The 12,046-nt window shown below is 39.5% G+C and overlaps 2 long non-coding RNA genes across 5 annotated transcripts in view; both read left to right on the top strand.

Moving 5' to 3' along the window:
- The window catches only part of LOC135299492 (uncharacterized), a 39,947-nt gene that overhangs the window by 12,351 nt on the left and 15,550 nt on the right, over positions 1–12,046 (top strand). The window lies entirely within an intron of this gene.
- Positions 3,325–4,596, top strand: LOC135300079 (uncharacterized). Its single transcript, XR_010361958.1, has 3 exons — positions 3,325–3,564; positions 3,933–3,983; positions 4,449–4,596. It is a non-coding gene; the product is annotated as an uncharacterized LOC135300079 (long non-coding RNA).

The raw sequence follows: 12,046 nt of genomic DNA, 5'->3' as shown, positions 1-12,046 counted from the left end.
ATATGCCAGTACTTCGACCTCATAAACTTCATGTTCAAACATCCAGACTTAATGTTACTTATTAATATTTTAAATTAATCTTGTAAACAGGTAATGGAATGAGAAAAAAGAAGCAGGTATTTTCCATGCCTGTTGTTCAGTGTTTGCCTCACGTATTAGGTCCAAGCAATGTCGTGTCCTTTCCTTGAGGAACAATTGGCCAGCAACTGTACCCAAGGTCAGCAAGTCCTTGAGCTCTGCTGTTTAAGTGCAGTGTTGCAAAGCAGCTCTAAGGTTCTTTCAGTACTGATGTTCCCTCTCCCTGCCCCATTCTGAGACCTCTTTTGCATACCAAAATGTTACAGCAGTCATAGTTTCATATGAAAATGATTTCATACTGATTTTTTTTTGCTTTAACTTTGTGGAATATTTGAATTTCTCTTTGAAATTGGGAGAGACACATGTATGTCTTTTTACAACAGGTATTTTGATCTTAGCCTTTCTCTCTGAGATATATAAGCAAGCTAAAATACTGTGATTGCTTGTCTATTGGCAGTGTCAAGAAAAAAATAGGTTTTTCATTGTTTAACTGCCATTTGCTCTGGACTGTTAATATCTAGGATTTGCTACTTAAATACGGTTTGTATTCTGGCAGCTTGAGGAAATTTGATGAGGATTATTAGGAAATTATATTACAGTTAAGTTAAATAATTATGCTAAAGGCATGCAGTCCACCTGAAGAAATGAACCTGCACAGATTCATTCTGTCTGGTGATCAAAAGCATAGTATGAAACATTATTGTTGCTCAGTTAAAGACTGAGGTGAGAGCTTTATGCAGTTTGTAGTTACAGCAGCAGATAAGGAAAAAGTGCAGTTCATGACATTTTCTAGTGTAACTTCTCAAAGAGAGTTGCCTTTTTTTAAGAGGCTCACCTGCTTTGTTTGACCTGTCTCATTACTCCACCCACAGTTGTGCTGCTTGTGATGAATAATGAGCATCTGCTGGCAGCCTGGGAAGCGCTGCTGGCTTTCACCACAGGCAGGCACCTGGAGGTTTCATGCAGGAGCGGGGTCACCCATGTTTAGGGAGAAGTAAGAGCATCCTGTTAGCCCTTGGCAGCCTGCAAATGCACCGGGTATTGTGTTGTCCTTGAGTTCTCATAGCTGTGCTGGGAACTGCCTTGCAATTTCGGTATTGTTCCTTAGGTAGTTGTTTCAGGTGCTTGGATGCCATGGTGACAACTCTTGTCAAGACAGATAAGTAGGAAGGCTTGCTGACTTAAAACCAGTGGGATATTCAGCCCTGGCATAACTGCTGTTCTGAGGCAGCCCTTGAACAACATGTATTTTAAATACACGTTTTGGCTAGAGTGGTTCTACAGTCTCTGTCCTCGGAGAGTAGCTAAACTCCTGGTCTGATCTCACAGCTGACCCAGCTTTGATAAGGAGGTTGGTCTGGAGCCTGCTGGAGGTCCCTTCCAGCCTGAGTGGTTGTGATCATGCACATGGACCTCTGCAATGCCTCAAGCCTTGAACCTTGACAAGCCCTGCTGTGCCTCTGAGTCCTGGCCCTAAGACATCTGCAAGTGCCAGTCATTTCCAAGCTGTACTTCAGACAACACTTAAACCTTCAGTCATTCTGTGAGCTGTTTTCCCATATTACTGTTGGGAAAACTATGAAATAAGTGACCCTGGCTGAAGCCCCAGGGAGACCTCCATGAGGGCTGAGATTGGGATCTGGTAATGCAGCTGGAGATGGAACCATTTTTCCACTCCAAATTAATTTCTTGTTTTGTACTAGGATGAAATCTGGACATTTCAAAGACAAGACAGAGAAAGGATTTTTTTTTTCTTTTATTCAGATCCAAGAATAACCAATAACTGAGAGGTGCACTGGCAGGACATATAATAGACAAGGATGCCATCTCTGGATTAATGAGAAACACCATGGATTTTTTGACCTAAATTCTGGATTTGCCTAGTCTTTTTCTAGTGGCTACCGGAAGCTTTTATAGCTTCTACAAATTTACTCAGCTTTCTCCATCCTCCCCCCTTAAAAAAAAATCTATCTATCTATCTAGTCCTATTACATTTTCCCTTGATGCTAATCTGTTTTTTTATCAGAACATACCTTTTGTTCAATTCCATAACCTCATCCAGCTGGGAAACACCAGTTCCTAATTGTGAGCTGAAAGCATTAGTCAACATAGTCTCTTGTGCAAATGACATTGTTTGAACTGAGAGGCCAATGCAGGTGGAAATCACAGTTCACTTGAACTAGAAACTCTGGATATCAGTGAATGAAATCCAGACTCCACAGAGTCTAGCAGAATTTGCATTCAGTTGAGTTAACAATCCTTAAACTCAAGTCTTGTTCTATTTGTAGTTGCTTACAGACATTTAGTGCTGTAATCATTTCCTCTGAGAGTAAAAGACAAAACATCCCTCTTCTTATTGGAGCAATTTGCCTGTAATGCAAAGCAGAAACTATTCCAAAACAACTGCCTTTGACTTTTATTTTTTTTCTTAATTTTGTGTTTTCCTTTTAAATGTCATCCTTGGTACGAGAAATTGTCTTCAAAAAATTTAATAATCCTCATCCTCATCATCATCATCCTTTCATCGTCTTTTTTTCCCAGCAATTTGTTCAGACTCATCTTCTGTCTAAGCAGTAGATCAGATTCAAAATCTAAGTCACTGCAGTGTTTCACTTTTGAGACAGTGTCAGGCTCCACAAAGACGTTTCAGAGTATTGTGAGCTCCAACTGAACATGCAGTAAATGGCCACAGGTTTTTCTCTGGTGTTGGGACCTAATCAAGGCAAGTGACGTATAATAAAAGAGGTTCAGAAAGAACAGATTGTGCTGGACTTCTCTCATGTCACCCCTTGATAAAAGCAAACTTTTGGTATGGTCTTGAAGTGAAAACTGCTGGAGTAGAGGCTACCTGAAGGAACTGGAAGGCAGAGACCATGGCAACAGTCATCAGTACTGGAGAAAGAAGTACCAGAGAGATAATCAAATATTTGATTAAAAGAAACATTCCCGTTTCTTTTCTTCATTAACGAAACATAGGGAACCATGCTGGTTGGCTGGAGCTGGGCTAGAAAGTTCTAGGCATGCTACCTGAATGGATCATGAATCCTGTTTACTAATGTGATTAATCTGTAAAAAACCCCACATTTTTGTATTAAAGGTGGTGCTTCCAGGTAAAACAGGGAGTCCTGCAGAAGAATTAAATCCTGAAAAGGAGTATGATTGTTCTGTGTAGCCACATGGTCATAATAGTTCTGTGACTGGTTCAAAACACAGCTGTAGCTTCCCTTTAGAAGTAATGCCATTGAGAGCTTAAGCCCCATGTTTTTCCAGAAAGCTTAATGGAGCCTGTGAAAAGGAGACCGATTTTCTCCATGACTTACTAAGTATTCTTTTTTCAGAGCATATTCAGGAAACTTTGCAAGATGAGCCTTGCAGAGTCTCATGAAAATTTCTGTCCCACCGGAGAAGAGCAGCTTGGATAAGCATGAGGTTCATTAACTTTTGGGTGACCTTTTCACAGTAGATACATGACTGTTGCAGAAGCAGGTAATGAAATGCTGATAATTTTGCAGAAAACATTCCATAAATGTGGCTAGAGGCAGCAATATGAAATCTGAAGGAATAGGTTTCCTGCTTCTAAATTGGAGTTAAAAATGAAGCTGAATTCAAAGACAAATCAAATTGTGCAAGATTATTAATATGATTTAAAGAGAACCAATGTTGTTGGAGGTTTTGTTTTGTTCTTAGCATGGAGACATGGTATTTTCATTAAATGGATGAATAATAAACGGATTAACCTGTCAGGGAGGAAAATGGCATCCTATGCTTAAATTCTGCAGCTATTTTGGGGAAGTTGACAAATGTGTGAGTGGCGATTAGGCTGCTTTTCTTTTAACTCTTTCTTTTCCCTCCAGAAAATGCATGTAGCTGTGAGTAGAAAAGACGAGGCAGGTGCCTGCAGAAGGGTAGGTTAACTGTGAATGTATGTGTTTTCTTTTAGTGGGAGCATTTCTTTTAGTGGGAGCATTTTAAATAGGAGGTCGTGCATTGAGTAACCAGGGATCCCAGGACCATGGGAACAGAGTATTCTGTGCTATGGCAAATCTGATTGTGTCTTCCTTGGGAAAATGTGCTCAGATCTGATCTTTTGGAGCTTACCTAAAAGATTACCAGTGCACCCCAAGGATTTGTCAAAAACTTAAAAATCCAAAGGAATGTCTCTTAGTTTGTGTGATCAGAAAATGAGCACAAACGAACCAGAAATCATTAAAATACATCAAATCTGCTGCAAACTGTAATTTTAAATGAGAGGGGTTGTTACAAGTTGAATTAGTGAGACCTCCAGCCCCCTTTTTTTTTGTGGTGGGACTGGGAGAGGGCTGAGAAATTCCAGCCCTCTCCCAGTGACTCATGAACATTTTTGTATACAGCTTCTCAGGAGTTCAAGCAAAGAAATACCTTTGTCATCTTCTGGTCCTACAACAAGAAGTTTTGAAGAGCTATCCTCCATCAGTGAAATTCCATTAAAGGCATCATAAGTACATGTGAAGACTTAGTGGATTTCAGGTTTTAGAATTCAGAGGCCTGCTCTAACATTTGGTGGAGGGATTCACAGATCCTTGGGGAATAGATCTTTCTCTCTAAATTCCACAGAATTATCATAATGAAAGCTTAGTACTTCTACTGCTGTAAAATGAAATACCTACAGCCTGACTATAATCAAATTGCTGTAATCAAAATATTGATATTTCTGCTTTTTAAAGTTAGTCTATTATACATAGCTGATATCTCAGTTCTAAAATATAGGCAGTAATCAGATGTGGGACTGAGCCTACCCTGACCTCTGGAGAGAATTGGGTTGAAGCTCTGTGGATGAGCCTCCTCAGCAGATGTTTTCAAGCATGAAAACAATGTTTTTAAGATGGGAAGGAGAGGAAAGGGGATTATGGAAATCCCAGTGAGCTATCCTAGCTTTCACATTAGTTATTTGCTTTACTTTTCTAGAGTGTTTCTGAGGAGAAAATGGCTAAGAAGCATTGCAGGTGTCATCTTTTTTGACCAGAGCATTATCTGTAACTTGAATTAATTTAAGAATGAGTTATATAGTGATAATTGGCCTTTCATAACATTTTATCTGACTTGCTACTCTCCTAGGAACATTTTGGGTTGAATTGGTTGCAAAGAGTTAGTAGACGTACAGGGGGGAGCTTGAGGCTTCCACTATCTCCTTCACAAGCATTTTTCTTCTTATATTGAAGACTCATAAATTTTATAACCTTCTAATCAGAGTTCTAAACTGCCATCTTAGAATATTAGAAACAAACTGAACTACATCCAGTGCCTGTGTAAATGCTCAGCAACAATTTAGGTTATTAGAATTTCTTTGTGACGTACAGCAAGGGCAAGTCTATATAGATGAATACAACAAGCCTGAGCCTCTTTGCCCTCACAGGTGGAGCACATGGCAGTGTTAGTAGCTTGTCCATTGGTTGCAGTGCTTTAAGCTTTGTCAGGATGCTCTGAAGATCAGAGATATTTCACATTCAAACAATTCACAGCTGTGTGAATGAATTCTGGGGACTGGAAGATAAACATGGGCCAAGCATTTACTTTGGGCTGTGTTTGTACTGTATGTTGAATCTCAGCTTGGACTCTGGACATTGGTCTAGCATCACTATTGAAGCACTGGTATTGCATCCTCAGCTGGGAAGGTACCCATAACACATATGATGCAGATGTAGCTTTTAATATGGTAGAAAACTAGCTCTATACTGATTGTTGGTGCATATTTGTAGATCTGAAATTTCTTGTTTGCATTTTGTTTCTTTTTCCTTCTTTATGACCAAAAAAAAAAAATTATAGCCAAGGAGAGTATTTAATGAAACTAAGCTGAATTCTGACTGTATTGAGTTATTTGCCAGATTAGATCTCAGGGCAAGGATATTGTCTCTAGTGCAACAATAGGTGCATGTTCAACTTTTTCTTATTGCCTTGATTGTTTTATAAAATAATTCCTAGTTACTATCAGAATGAAATTCTTTAGGAATACTCATTTTTAAACACCTTCCTTAAAAGTTAGGAAAAAGGTGCATAGGAGGTGTTAATATGATGAGTGCTATAAGCATATTTTATAAATGCTTTGTGATGACATATTAAATGTCATTTGTGCATGGTGGCAGATATTTCTTTATTTTTAGGACATACCTGGATTTGATTACAGGCCCCTTAATATGCCAGAGTAGGGAAATGGAATTGAACTGGAATTATAGATGAGTAAACAGAGAATAGAAACTCATCTAATACTGTGATGTCCTAATGCACAGTAGGTGACTAAAGCAGTACGTGACTTTAAAAAATACCAATCCTATTTGGAAGAGGATTGTGGACCTCGCCACGTGTAAAGGTGTATATGTGTGTTTTACAGTATTTGATTTAGCAAAGAATGGAGGCAATTTTATTTTTACCATCCATTACTCATTTTAGGAACTGAGAGAATAAAGTTCATTTTCCTTTTGGAAGTTGCTTCTTCATAGCTGAAAATCTACCCTATGGCTCCCCCTTTGTTTCTGTTGCCCTCTGATTCTTATGCTCCAGATTGCAGTCTAGTTGCCTGGCTGAAACTGGAATTAGTCTTCTAACCACAAATAATGTCAGAGAGAATGAGGTTTCACAGTGTAGTAAACTTACACAGGCAGTGCCAGATGGCTTTTACAGTCCAGTTTGGCCCATGAGCGTTTGCTCGTGTGAGTGCATGTGTGCATTTAAAAAAAACAAACCCAAAATCTAGTAGCTGCTGGTAACTGGACCATCTGGTAGCTGTTCCATCCAGTATAATGTAATTTACTTTTTTGCTTTTCAGGCAGGTCTGTTTTTAAATGGCTTATTTTAATCACCAGAAAGCACATATGTGCCAGTCAGTCGTCTAGTAGTTCCCAGCACTCTTCCCTCTATGCAGCCTCCTTCTGTCAGCTGGGGTTTTCCCCAAGATGCCACTCACACTGATATCAACTTTGTCTTTTCCCCTAGGCATCTTCCAGCTTTGCATATGCAGTGCATTTTTTTTTTCCAGCAGAAAGCAGTTTCTCTCTCTGTCATTTCCCCTTTGTAAGGACGAAGTCTCTTCTTCCTAAATACTCGTATCTCATTCAGTCTTATCATTGTTCACTTTTGTTCTCTCTTGGGATGAGGTCTGACCTCACCTGACCCTAATGAATGCTTAAAAAATTTAAACTATGAAACCCAAGTTTCTTATAGCCTTTCCCCTGTGTAGCTGAACTGGTTACAGAGCTGTGCAAGTCCCCAAAGCAGGTGCAAGGAAAATCATGCTTAACTGCCTTTATCAGTGGGGAGAAACATTTCAGTAAGAGGATCAGGAGGGAGGTGTAAATGGCCATTGGTTAGGTAGCCTGTTCTGGGTCACCCTGGAGCAAGCTGAGCACCTTCAGAAGATGCTATTATTTAACTATTTATGCCCTTATTTAATGGATTGAATGGGATCCAGGCTGAGAAAAACAGCTGCTAAACTCAGTGTGCTTTCCTATTTGAACTGTTTTCTCTAGCTTCTTCTCATGTCCTGTGTGCATTTAGTGTCCATGAGATAGTGTTATTACACACTTAATTGTGGTGGAAAAAGCTTCCAAGATGGGGATTCTGCTATTAATAATTACGTTCGTTTCTCCCAAATATATGTAGGGAAAAGGACTGAAATTAGCTACCTGCTGTATGTGTGCAGATGCTTTAGCTCTTTCTCATCTTTTAAAAGCAAAACCGATTTCAGATTCTGCTTACCCTTTAAAAAAAACACAGCTGTAGGAAATGTGGCACAGGGTAATCTATGCTATCTTTCCTGTCTCACTGTAATTTGTATTACTGGAGTACAGTGAAGGGCTTTTAAAGAGAGCTGTACCTTTGGTGCACCCTCACCCTGCAGCATCCCCGCAGTCTCGGCGCTGGGCTGTGTGATGCAGAGGTTGTAATGCGCAGTGTTGCTCCTAAGATTTAACAACTCTGCATTACAGCTCACCCATAGGCTTGTGTGAACTACATCTGCCACCCCAGTATATCTTTCTTAAATTAAAAGTGATTTCTAACCGTGAGTGGGATGGATGGTGAGTTGAAGTAGGAGAAAAACAAGAATATATAATCCTTCATTTTTAGGCAATCTCTGTAAGACAGCAGGTGATAATAATCTGAATTTGCTATTCTGTCAATATTTTCTCTGTTGTAATTTATGTAGTTTCATTTTAATATATTAAATTAATTCTTTAGCTTAGTTGAGTGGTGAAACTGTATGCCATTTTGACATTTGTTCACATGAAATGCATTTCAAAATATGCATTTTTAGTTTGTGCTTCCTCTGAAAAGCTAGCATAACTGTGTATTCTGGCATTGCAAGCAAAAGTAAAATACATTGTTGCAGTTCTACATTTTATTTAAAACTGTATGATACTATATCTTTTCATGTGAAGACAAAGTTCTTGAATGAATGCACAATTAGATAATCATGACTTGAAAAACATATCCTAAGATAAAGGTGTATGAAGTCAGTGTTATAAAGAGGATTCTTAACAACAATCTTCACTGTCGTTAAAGAGCCATGGCATTACTATGAAATAGGACTGCTTTGTTTTCTTACTCCTCACAGCATTGTCCAAGACAGTCAGCTGTGATCAAGAAATTGGATTGGCAAGGTATTTTATCATTCACATTGTACTGCTGTTGAGGCTGAAAATTATACCTGATTGATTTACAGACAGGATTCATAGATATTTTCATTTGTGAAAAATAGTATATCAGTAACTCCAAGAAAAATACACATGGACTGGTGCATTTACTGGTATCTGGGAGAAATCTGTGGACAGAGGTCCATTACTTTGTGCAGCTGTGAGCTCTTGTCTAGCTACTGCCTAAGTGCCTCCCTTTCATCAGAAGTTTGTTCCAGTGTTGGAAGAGAATTCCAATGGTGTGAGAAGACACCAGTTTAAAAATGTGCTTCTACCAGTTATGTGGTATTCATGAGCAAACTCCCAATGGTGTGTGACCTTAATATATTGTCAATAACAAGACATAAAACCAAATTTTCAACATCCACTTTAATAGGGAGAACTGAAAAGGAAAAAATGACGTTTTGACTGCCTCTTTTCGCAAAACATGCAGAAAAAAAAGAGTCCACAACAGATCATAAATACATTCTTACATAAACGTCCAGCTCTCAAATTAAATAAAAGATCTTAAAGTAATAATCACATCTACATTTGTTCATCAAATTAAAAAAAATTTCAGAACTTGAAGAAGAAAACAGTATTTGGCAGATATATCTGTGCTTCCTTGCTGCTGTTTGTTTCATTGCATACAGGAACCCCAGAATAAAAGAAGCACTGTGTAGCAGGATGTTATCTCTGATAAATATATAGGAAGTGTGGAGAGGGTTGGCACTCTGACCATTCCAGCACATTGCAGAAAAAAACATGAACCCACACAACATAATATCTTTTCTCTTCCCCAAACCAACCTGCAGAAGTCCAAATAAAATTCAAGGCTTTGGACCTCATGCTTCTGACCTCTGATGGCTGGGGTTCAGTTTACACACAGCTAACAAAAGCTTTGTGATAAGGACTGCGCACAAGGTTTCTATGTCTCCAGCAAAACAGAACTTCCTACAGATAAAGGTTATGTTGTCTGTGTTGAGAATAGAGGTTTCTTGGCAGCCTGTCTAAGATTAGACCAAGCACCCACAGCAGATGAGGATAATCCCAAACCTGCTGTCTTCCTCCTCAAGTGCAAGTCTTTTTACTTGTCTAAGAGGCACAATGAGATGCACAGATGATGCATAAACTCCTACCAAAACCAAACACTGAACACACAATGTATGTGTATGTGGTATTTCAGGGGGTGTGTGACTGCTGTCTGTCATGTCACTCATGACCTCAGCTAGAACAGTTGGAACAACACTGGCCCAGCCCAGCTGTAAAAAAGACTAGAGGGATATAGCAAAGAACACTGTCAGTAATAAACAGTATAAGAAAAATTGCTAAGGGAGAGACACTGTAAGGAATTGGCTGTACTTAAAAAAAGAAGATAAGAGTGATGCAGTCTAGAAAAGAATACAGAGCAGACAGGGCAGAAAACTCAGCTCCATTCCTCAGTGAGTTGTTTCTTTTCTCACAACAGAGCAAACAATACTTTTGAAGAATACTTATTGAGTATAATAAGGACAGGTGCAACAGAACACTCAGAAATGCCAGTATGACTGGGGTATAAAAAGAAATAAGTGTGGGTAGGTTAATAAAGACTGGACAGTGTGAGACATCAGTGGATGTGACACCCAAAACTGCCTCTTTCAGTAATAACACTCACTAGGTAAATTTTGTTTTATTTTGCACAGTGGAATGTTGCTGGTGGCAGTATCCTTGCTTTCTCCTATATGCATAGCAGATTCCTTTTCTTTCTTCTCAAACCTCCTACCTCTCAGATATTTCATGCAGAATCCTGTTTTCCCACTGAGCTCCCATGTTTGCTCCAGGTGCCCAGACTTGGCTTTCCTCCCTCAAGACCGCACACCCATGTCTCTCTGCTCTTATGGTTCTTCCAACCTGGCTCCAACTCTGCAAGCCCAGTGTTTGTGCTTTCCCTCACCCATGCTCTGCAATGCCCCTTTCCCCCCCATTCCCTCCATCCCCAATCTGGGATCTCCCTGCTTTCTAGAGCCTCCTCCTTGGGGTGTGAACCCCTGCAGATCGTGCAGAAACCCAGGGCACTGCTTGTGTCAGCAGATACAAGGGAAAAACAATAAACTGCTGAAGAAGGAGGTAGAAAGTAGCACATATTTCCTGGTCTTCAGAGCTGCCCCCATGCAGGCTCTTGGCACCACTGCAGGATAGTGGTGATTTTAAATTATTTTGTGTTTCCAGAGGAGTTTCTATCATAACACAGATGACTAACCTGTTGTTAGCCATCTCATAGAGGAGCTTTCATATTCAGATGATAAAAATACTGGAACAATTTATGACATTTCTGTAATGAGGTATCATTCTCTTTCATGTCCTAAGGCAGTTTGAAAGAGGCAGACTATCAGTTATATTCTGGGAAAATCCTACAGATAGTAGTTCAGGAATTTGTGTAACCATTTTACATAGTCTTCCGAGACTTTTTTCCTGCTGAATCCATCTTTGCAGCTGCACAAGGACCATGCTTTGCCTAGTTTTCTCCTTTTTGTTGTTTTTTTAATCAACAGAAAGAAATTTAAAAAGAAAGGCTAGCCCAAAAGAATATTACTTTATCCCTTTTTATTTAAACAATGCCACACTTTAGAAATTTCTTCATTAGAATTATGCAAGAAAGGGTTGATCTACTCCAGCAGACACATCCCTATTTCATCCATTCTGTGTATGGTTAGAACAAGAGGAGCTGAAATCAAGCATTTCTTCCAGTGAATTACGAAGAATGTCAGTTCTGAGCCAGCAAGCTATAAAAATGAGCAAAATGATATAAGAACCTATTAGAGGTAGCAAGAGATAATGATGATAATGCCCATAATGTACTGTTTCTGCCACTTCATTCTGCATTAGAGACTGTTGTTGAGAATGATGTGCCTCACCAGGTTCCTGTCTGTCCTGCTCCTCGCCTGGCTGCAGAGACTTGCCCTGCTCAGTGTCCTGTTCACTGGCCAGACACAGTAAATCAGAACCACCACACTGAACCCACAGCAGCATGTGCTGCAGGTAGATGGTACAAAACTATATTTTTTCATGCAGCATCTGCCAGACAAAAGTTCCAAGAGATGAACTGATATTGGGGCCAGTCCAGGTTCTGGCCTACAGCACTGTTTCCTGATTGCATATCCAGAAGAGAAAATGTTATCTTAAAACTGCAATGGCAGTAGATAAACCTATTTTGTTTATTTTCTTAAGCCCTAGAACCAATTGTATTCCTATCTAATTGTTTCAAAGTCAGTTATTTTCTAAGGGGCTGACTTCCATAGCAGCTGGGCTTCTCTATTTCTCCTGGGCAAGGGTGTGTGTGTATGTGC

This window comes from Passer domesticus, chromosome 4, assembly GCF_036417665.1.
Source record: "Passer domesticus isolate bPasDom1 chromosome 4, bPasDom1.hap1, whole genome shotgun sequence".
NCBI classification, from domain to species: Eukaryota; Metazoa; Chordata; class Aves; order Passeriformes; family Passeridae; genus Passer; species Passer domesticus.
This window is presented reverse-complemented; position numbering and strand designations above follow the sequence as displayed.